Raw genomic sequence first — 10,060 nt, forward strand, 5'->3', positions numbered from 1 at the left:
AAAGTTTTTTGAAGGAGAGGGTGGGGGATGCTACAAGGTGAAATTTGACTCTGAAAGTATACAACATCCTCATATTAATGTTATATCACATGATATAATAGGCAGCTTTGTCCACGTTGTTAGCTGCCCCATAGTGGATATAGGTGAATTCCTACATTCGTAAATTTTTATAGTAATGGCAAAGACCAGCTTATTAAAAATCTAGTCTTATTCCATACCTATGGACCTCCATCATTAGATAGCTGAACCATTATAGCATTGGCCTACTTGAGAACAGAGTTGACTGATGAAATTAGTTTCTTGCCAACTTGTGAGTTGAGTCCAGCAGTCTACGACATGCCATTTAGTGATCTGTGACTAGATGGTGTATTAAGCTGATAGCGAAAGAGAAGTGGGCAACATCTTGATTCCCCTTTATTTTACCTGACTGTTTATTAACACACCATAGTGCCTTTATGGCCAGTTTGAGTCCTACCTGCTCCTGTGTTACCATCTTTCATCTTTGGTATCTTTCTCCCACTTTGTTAACATATTTTATGCTTAATCTCAATAAAATGCTTACCGAGGGAAAGGCTTGTTTTGGATTTATTGTGTATTCCCACTTAGTGCCAAATTCTTAGTGTCAACTCTAGGATTAGAGTTGCTATTTCTGACTTGACTATGAGAAAAAGGATCTAGTTTTCACTTCCCCAGAAATGGTTTGGGGATCAGCCCATTTTGTGCTTAAGTGTCATCCATGAAGTGGTAAGGATAAACCATTTGCTAGCTATTAGGAAGGATTAAAAGTACTAAATCTTTTTTGTATTAGCCCTGTCTTATTTTTACAGTTTTGCCCATTTTTATCTTGTAGCAGTTGGAACATTTTCCATGACAGTTATCTATCTATATGTATAAAAGCCTAATCGATCAGCCAGTAGCTATAAAACTAGGGGGCAGACGCTCAACACAGGAGCTGCCAAGCTGCGGTTCAGAACTGGAGGAGGGAGCCCGATTCCAGGGTGTGTCACCTGAGAACCACCCTCCCGCAATCCAGGACTCTTGGGGGACATCAGAGAGCCAGTTTCAGCCTGATTGTCACAGGCCAGGCCCAGGGACTCCACTGGTGCACAAATCCATGCACCAGGCCTCGAGTTCTTTATATAAACTAGGAAACATTGATCCTCTTTTCTCAAGTCCTTAATTTTTACTGAGTGCTTTAAACTTTTGGCAATTTATGCTTAGTAACCCAGCCGTGGGCAAACTACGGCCCGCGGGCGGCCCATTTGAAATGAATAAAATTATTGAAATAAAAGACCGTACCCTTTTATGTAATGATGTTTACTTTGAATTTATATTAGTTCACACAAACACGCCATCCATGCTTTTGTTCCAGCCCTCCGGTCCAGTTTAAGAACCCATTGTGGCCCTCGAGTCAAAAAGTTTGCCCACCCCTGTTAGTAACCCCATCACATTTATTTATTTTTTTAAATATATTTTATTGATTTTTTACAGAGAGGAAGGGAGAGAGCTAGAAACATCTATCAGCTGTCTCCTGCACATTAGGGATGTGCCCACAACCCAGGTACATGCCTTTGACCAGAATCGAACCTGGGACCCTTCAGTCCACAGGCCGACGCGCTATCCACTGAGCCAAACCAGTTTCGGCCCCATCACATTTTTTTCACCTTTCAGAAAGCAGTTTTCTGGCTTCATCCAATTTTAGTCCTGTGGCAGTAGAGTGTCTTAAGTACTGATTTAATTACTTACAAAAGTAATAAGTAGCCCTAACCGGTTTGGCTCAGTGGATAGAGCGTTGGCCTGCGGACTCAAGGGTCCCAAGTTCGATTCCGGTCAAGGGCAGCATGTACCTTGGTTGCAAGCACATCCCCAGTAGGGAGTGTGCAGGAGGCAGCTGATCGATGTTTCTCTCTCATCGATGTTTCTAACTCTCTATCCCTCTCCCTTCATCTCTGTAAAACTCAATAAAATATTTTTTTTTAAAAAAAGTACCTGGACTATAAAGTATCTCCCCTTTAGGACCCAGTTACACTCACTAAGGTAGTTGTTCCTGATAGTACCAGGACCTGCCCAGACTTCTCTGGTCATAATGCCTATGTCCTTCAATAAAGCTGTTCATACCATGAGTAGTGAGTGTTCTAAAAACATTGGTTTTTACAGAGTGGGAGGGAGGGGAGATAGAGATTGGTTGTCTAGGGATCGAACCTGCAACTGAGGTACGTGCCCTTAACTGGAATTGAACCCGAGTCCCTTTAGTCCTCAGCCAATGTTCTACCACTGAGCCAAGCTCGCCAGGCCAAATTGCCTGGCTATTTTATAGCAGCCTCACAAAAAGGACTCCAGTATAGTACTTGAAGTGATTAACTTTGTACTTGAATAAAAAGGAATCATGGTTCAAAAATCAGGAAATACCAAAGAACAGTAAAATCTACCTCTGACTCAGAGAAAACCAAGACTAATGGTTTATGCATTCTTTTGATGATGCAAATCTAAAAAGATTTACATTCCAGATCCATTATGGCTTCTTTGAATTTTATAAAAGAAGTGGTTCTGACTATTATCAATAACCTATAATAATAAAAGGGTAATATGCTAATTAGACCAGACATCATTCCAGATGTCCTTCCTGACCAAGCTGGGGCCTGAGGGAAGCCAGCCTGGGTCCCGGGTGCCTGTGGAAGAAATCAGGATAAAGAGGCTCAGAAAGTATAAACAGACTTTTTAAACTTTAAAAATCTTAGAGTATTAAAAAAAACTATATTTTTCCCATTCAATTATGTATTGTTTCATTTACACATGGTTGTGTGTGTGTGTGTGTGTGTTTTTTATCTGTGGTGGTCGTTTTTCCTGAGCCATCTTAAAGACATCTTTTTTATCTCAAAATTTATTTCCTAGGACAGGATTGGGGAACCTTTTTTCTGCCAAGGGCCATTTGGATATTTATAACATCATTCGGGAGCCTGCAAAATTAGCCTGTTATATTTGGTCAAACAACTCACCCCTAATGCCTCAGCAGGGCCAGAACAAATTATTTTGAGGGCTTTCTATGGCCTGTGGGCCAGATGTTCCCCACCCCTGTCCTAGGAACAGGGACATTCTCTTACAAATATTCATTGAAACCAGGAAATTAGCATTGATGATATACTGTTGTATAACCTATAGTCCATACCTATAATGTTCTTTATATTTTTCCAATGTTCCTGGATCATTTGCTGAATTTGTTTTCATGGCTCTTTAGTCCAGGGGTCCTCAAACTATGGCCCGCGGGCCACATACAAATACAAATATTGTATTTGTTCCCATTTTGGTTTTTTTACTTCAGAATAAGATATGTTCAGTGTGCATAGGAATTTGTTCATAGTTGTTGTTTTTTTAACTATAGTCTGGCCCTCCAACGGTCTGAGGGACAGTGAACTGGCTCCCCGTTTAAAAAGTTTGAGGACCCCTGCTTTAGTCTTTAATCTGAACAAATTGTCAATCTTTTTCATGACCATGTCATTTTTGAAGAGTAAAGGACAGTTACTTTGTAGAATTTACCTCAATTTGTTTTTTTCCTGATATCTCATGATTGCATTTTTGGCAGGAATACCAAGAATGAGACTGTCCTCGGGGTGTCACATATAGTGGCACATTGTAATAACCTGGATCACTTACAAAGTCATTGTTTCCTTTTTTAATCAGTCATTTGATAGGTAATAACTATAGTAAATTAAATACTCAGGTCCTTACCAAACTCACCCACAATTAATATTTTTTTATTTTCTAAGTTACATTCTGTAAGAAAGTGCTTTCTGTAGGGGATAGACTGTTTTAAAGATATGGTCCAAAAGGGGGGTGGGGGGTTGTTTATAGGAGGAGAAGGAACCAGCCATTCTGGAGTTTGAGAAAGCTGCCTAAGAGGGAGCTTTGAGGGCATAGATTGTGCTCCATTACTGCGGAAAGCAGGAGAGTGATTTCCCTAGCATAGGGCCAAAAAGGGAGCTGGAGGCAGCTTTTACTTAGATGCAAGGGATATGCAATAGGAAATAAGCTGTGTCCTCAATCTGTAAAACAGCACCTTCTAATATTGTGGAGTAAGTGCTATTATCAAAGGGCTTGGCACAGCCACTGGTTAATTAGTAGCTGCCTTTATTAAAATACAGACAGAATAGTCAAACACTAATATTCTGGTCCATTGAGAAAAAGGCAAAGCAATTGATGAGTATGGTGCCCAGGTCTTAATATCTACTACTACAGTGGAACCTCACTTCTCCAACATAATTCATTCCGGAAGGCTTTTTGAAAACAAGTATTTTTTTCATTAGAAAGAATGTAAATTGATTTAACCCATTCTAGACCCCCTAAATGATGCCCTGTTTTAACCTTTTTTAAAAAATATATTTTATTGATTTTTTACAGAGCGGAAGGGGGAGAGATAGAGAGTTGAAACCATCGATGAGAGAGAGACATCGATCAGCTGCCTCCTGCACACCTCCCACTGGGGATGTGCCCACAACCCAGGTACATGCCCTTGCCCGGAATCGAACCTGGGACCCTTCAGTCCGCAGGCCGACGCTCCATCCACTGAGCCAAACCGGTTTCGGCTTAACCTTTCTTATATACAGTACATATCTAATGTATTGTTTAGTCTATAAACACTACAACAAAAATGAAAATTTAACAAAAAGGAAATGAAATACCCAGTAAAAAATGAAAATTTAATAATAAGCAACAAAAGCAAAAAAAAATATTCACACACAATACCTTCAGATGGTGACAGCGGTAAACAGACGCATACTTGCACACTCTTGCCTTTGTAGCCTGAGAGATAGGTGACTGACCATGCAGGTATCAGCATGAGGGTTTGTCCAGTTGAAAAGCGAATTATTTGAGATAGGAAACATTCGAGAAATGAGGTTTGACTGTACTTTAGTCATTCATGAATAGCCTTGAGTGTACTATTTAATACATTGTTGTTACTACTAACAAATTTCAAACACCAGCTAGAAAATAGTAGGAACCTCCCATATACTCAACCAGCTTTAACTATCTATATGCCTGCCCACTTCGCCAGATAACTTTGAAAGAAATCCTAGACATTACAGCTGAAGATAGTTATTATGTACTTATAAAAGACATCTTAAATCTCCTTAATTTATTGGGTTTCTGTTTAGGTGTCTGGTTTTGTCATAGTGGCAGCCATTGATCTTTGTCTACATCCATTAAACGGTGAAGCCATAATTTTAAACATTTTTCAATCCATGGGAGTCAACTCAAGTTGCCTCCTGAGTTCTTCTGAAACAGCCCTAATAATCTTTGCAGCTTCCTTGACTCCTTAGATTTCTAGGCTCATCGTTTTTGTTTTGTTTTTTGTTTTGTTTTTAGAGTTTAAAGTGAAAGTTGTGAAAGAGTTTATTAATGAAGTCCAGCTCATCTTTTTAGTCCCATACCTGGAATTAGTCATTTCTCTAAGGAGCCCTGCTGACTTTCATTTGGAAATGGCATTTAGTAACCACAAACTGGGTCCTTGGGGTGTTCATTGCTACTCGTTTGATCATAGGCCTTTTCAGTGGACAGAGCCAGGGAAACCATTGCCTGAATCTTCTTCAGGCCGCAGAGATCATGTTACTTACTGCTCTTGTGAAGGTCCTCTTCAGGCTAACCATCCTCTTGACCTTGCCTCAGTGCAGCAGTTTTGAGTCAGTTGTCCCGAACTCTGATTTGTGAGTATCCCTCTTACCGAGTGGGGCCCACTAGTAGACACAGCACTCCCAGTTTGCACTAACCTGCTCAGAGCAGAACGATAGTATATGGCCTCCCTGCCCTAATGTTTCCTCACTTGAATTCTGGGCCAGTTCTGGCAAAAGGGTGAGGATACTATTTCTTTAATATTCCTGCAGAATCTCTTCTGTACCTACAGAAGGTTTAAAGCAGATAGTGTGCCATCTTGCTCTGGATAATAGGAGTAGAGAAGGAAGGAAATTCAGAGCCTAAATTTAAATGTGATGACAACATTATAATTGGAATAAGCAAATAACATCTTAAATTATAGCTTTCATCCACCTTTGCTAAGATGACTTTGCTCTTGCAGACCTAGCAGGAACTGAAGCCCAGATAGCTGCGGCTGTGATTGTAATAAGATGATTGATGCTCGTAGGTCTGTTCAGGAAACCCTCAGAGTGTAGCACGTTAAATCACCAGGGTCCAAAGGTCCAAAGTCACGTTCCATACTGCCAGAAATTTCTTATGTTAGTGTGTGTGTGTGTGTGTGTGTGTGTAATCCAAAGTCACGTTCCATACTGCCAGAAATGTCTTATGTTAGTGTGTGTGTGTGTGTGTGTGTATTTAATATTTTTTCTACCTATCCCCATTTCTCCTCCATAAGCAGAGTACTTCCCATCCCTTGATTTCGACCATGTAATTTTAGTAGGCATGACATATTTGGTAGATGAAATATCTAATCCCTGAAACCTGTGAATGTTATCTTACATGGTAAAAGGGACATTGCAGATGTGATTAAAGTCTGGGAGTGTGATTATTCTGGTGGGCCCATTGTAATCACAAGGGTCCTTATAAATTGAGAGGCTGGGTGATCAAAAATCAGAAAAAGTGTGAATTCGGAAACACAGAGAAATTAGAAGATGGCTTTGAAGACTGGAAATTGGAAAGGGCCACAGGGCAAGAAAACAATTCTCTCCGAGCGAGCATGGCACTGTCTACACCTTTATCTTGTCCCAGTGAAACCCATTTTGGATTCTGACCTCCAGATAAATTTTTTTTAAGCCTCCAAATTTGCAGTAATTTGTTACTACAGCTAGCTACAGGAAACACAACATGACTAAAGACTTAAGAAGCACAATTGGGCTCAGTCTTTTGCATCTCTGCCACCAGCTCTCTAGAAGAGGATCAGTTACTTGACCAATTTTACTATTAGTTTTTGTGGTAGGCAGAATGATGGTCCCCCAAAGATGTTCATATTGTAATTCCTGGGACCTGTGAATATGTGCTGTTATGTGGCAAGGGGGAATTAAGGTTGCAAATAGAATTACATTTGCTGATCGGCTGACCTTGAAATAGGGAGAATATCCTGGATTGTTTAGGTGGGCCGGATGTAATCACCAGGGCCCTTAAAAGATGGAAAAAGAAGGCAAAAGTCAGTCACAATGATGTAACATGAATAAAACTGTTACTGACCATTTCTGGCTTTAATGACAGAGGAAGGGGTCATAAACCAAGGCAGGTAGAAATTGGAAAAAGACAAGACAAATTATACCGCCTCCAGAAAGGAAGGCACTTCTGCTGACACCTTGAGACCTAGTGAGACCCATTTTGGACTTCTGGCCTCCAAAACTATAAGATAATAAGGTGATATTTGTTTTAAGCCAGTAACTTTGTGGAGATGAATATTAAGCAGCAATAAAAAACTAATACTTTTTGTTGTTGTAATCCTCACCCAAAGACATTTTTCCATTGATTTTTTTTTTTTAAGAGTGGAAGGGAGGAGAGGCAGAGAGAGAAACATTGATGTGAGAGAGAGCAGTCAGTTGGTTGCCTCCCACACATGCCCCGGGGTTGAGCTTGCAACCAAGTATGTGCACTTGACCAGAATCATACTTCAACCCTTCAGTCTGCGGGCCAACCCTCTATCCACTGAGCAAAACTGGCTAGGGAAAACTAATGCAATTTGATCGACTGATTCTTTTTCATTGGGTTCCTCGGCATCATCGTAAAACATGAATTCTAACAAATATGTTGAGAACAAGGTTCAGATATTTAGTACAGTGGGGGTAAGGGAAATAGCTGGGGCTCTGGCCCTCACTGAGACAAATTTTTCTCATGGTTACAAATATAGGTATCAATTCCCAAAGCCAGATAGAAATTTTGTTAGTCTCTGATGTGCTGGGCAACGTGCACCCACGCCCAGGGGTAAGCGGTACCTTAAGCTAACCATGTTTGATGGAAATGTGGCCCTCCCCTGCCTTCCCCACCATGGACTCACAAGTATATAGTCTGGGGGTGGGGGGTGTCCAGTCTTTATACAGGGGATTCAGTTCCAACTCCCTTATCACATGACCCAAGATTCCATCTGTCATAGGTGTGATGAAACCACTCCCTAGCAGCTGGTTCCTGCCTCTATCCAATAGCTACCTCCAGGACAAGGGAGACATCAGGTCTCCTTGCTCTGTTCGCCTCTCCGTTTCTGGCTCCTGCTGATTCTCCCTTCTTACAAATTCAGCAATGAATTTACTTTCCTCCTTTATTGGCTTGCTGGCTTGCTTCCTTTCTTGTAATATTTTATCCAGGATTTGGGGGTGTTTGTGTTAGAAAGGCTTCCCTATTAGCAAAGTCTGCCATGTTGCTGAAACCAGAAGTGTTTTCACACTTACATAAAAGGCACATCCTGATGATTTTCCTAAAACACATGGATTGCCCCAATGATGAATTAAAATCTGTAGGAACAGAAAGGTGTTACAAATAAGTTTTCTCAGTGTTTCTAATCAATATGTATATTTCCATTGATTTTTAGAGAGAGTGGAAGGGAGGGAGGAAGTGGAGAGAGGAAGAAACATCAATTAGTTGCCTCCTGCTCATGCCCCAACTGGGGCTGCAACCGAGGTATGTGCCCTTGACCGGGAATCAAACCCGTGACCCTTCGGTACACAGGCTGGTGCTCTGACCACTGAACTAAACCAACCAGGGTTCTTATCAGTATTTTAAATGTTGGGGGTCCACTCTTGGTTAGGGGGTTAACTTAAAGAAGACACCAGGGGCCAAAGGGTTGGACTTGTTCACTTGCTCCCTGAGGGCACAGTGGACCAGCAGAGCAAATTCTGGCAATAGGAGGCAGAACCTTCCCCAAATCACATTAACTTGGGAAGGGCTCTCCATCCCCGAAGGTGTTCAAGCAAGCAAGCCCACCAAAGGTATAAAAACCAACGTACTGTTAATGAACAGAAAAATGGTATCTCAGCAGCTCAAATCCATGCTCATTCCAGGGTCCCCCAGCTCATACTGGTCTGAGTCAGTACCTCAAGGATGCATGTTGTTGAGAAGCCATATGTTTGTGTAGCTCCACCACTTTTTTTTAATCATCTGAAAACCTAAAATAAACCCTTTGGAATCTAGAACAAGCACAGGTCTGCGTAGAGATGAGTGAAAAATGAGCGGATGGTTGTGTGTGTATTGATGTGTAAAAAGATACCTATTGTTATGGCAACCAGCATCCTCAGCTGATGCAACCCTGTTCCCAATAATATATGATTAAAAATGGACATTGCAGGGAGGAAGAACACATGCAGTGCATTGGCATAGCAACCAGGATAGTTTAATGCTGCATACATTAAACCTGATGACCACAATAATTTGGGGAATTTTGCCTACAATTGATAAGGAATAATTTCCTCATCTGGACTTGAAGCCAGGAACCTGTAGGTCCAACCTGTGGCCACCACCTTAATAGATTCGATTAAATCATTGGTGTAGGACAGGGGGCTGGGGCTCTAGAATGTACCGAGAAGCGCTGTGTTTTCACCCGCATGCGCACACCATTTAGTCAGATATTTATTGAGCATTCACTCAGCAGCATCCCGCTCTGTGCTGGGAGTTAGGGATAAAAAAAAAAACAAAAACGAATGTTTCTTTCCTTGCTTCTTGGAGCTCGCAGTTTCTTAACCTCTTACATTACACAAATCATGTAAATGCCACAGGAACCAGTAAAGGGAGAACTGACTAGTAACTAGTTAGATCTTGTGGACGCGGGGAGAGAGAGAGCAGCCAAGGAAATTGAAGCACAGAGGAGGGGTGACTTGCTCCAGGCAACACCGCCACAGGAACGATCACTGAGAATCACCATAAGCCAGCAAGTAGGTGACAGTTTTTACAAATGGGGGATAAAGTGTTGTGCCCCAGGCCACACTCTCAACCAAAGGCAGTGGAGTCATCCAAACGCAGGAGCGGCTTAATGCCGCCTTTAACCCAGGCAGGGCCGGTCAGAGCCAACGCCGCGCGCGGCCTCCTTCCCTTGGATCGCAGTCCTTCGCCTCTCCAGGGCCTTCACGGATGCTCCTGGGCTCCCCTTAGGCAG

At 41.7% G+C, this 10,060-nt stretch overlaps 1 protein-coding gene across 1 annotated transcript in view; it reads left to right on the forward strand.

Moving 5' to 3' along the window:
• Positions 1–571, forward strand: part of SRSF6 (serine/arginine-rich splicing factor 6) — a gene marked incomplete at its 5' end in the record, with an annotated part of 5,593 nt that extends 5,022 nt beyond the window's left edge. The window contains one exon of the mRNA XM_015563948.1: positions 1–571. This exon is cut by the window's left edge and continues 1,365 nt beyond it.
• Positions 572–10,060: the final 9,489 nt, after the last annotated feature.

Source organism: Myotis davidii, unplaced genomic scaffold (genome assembly GCF_000327345.1).
Source record: "Myotis davidii unplaced genomic scaffold, ASM32734v1 scaffold199, whole genome shotgun sequence".
NCBI lineage: Eukaryota > Metazoa > Chordata > Mammalia > Chiroptera > Vespertilionidae > Myotis > Myotis davidii.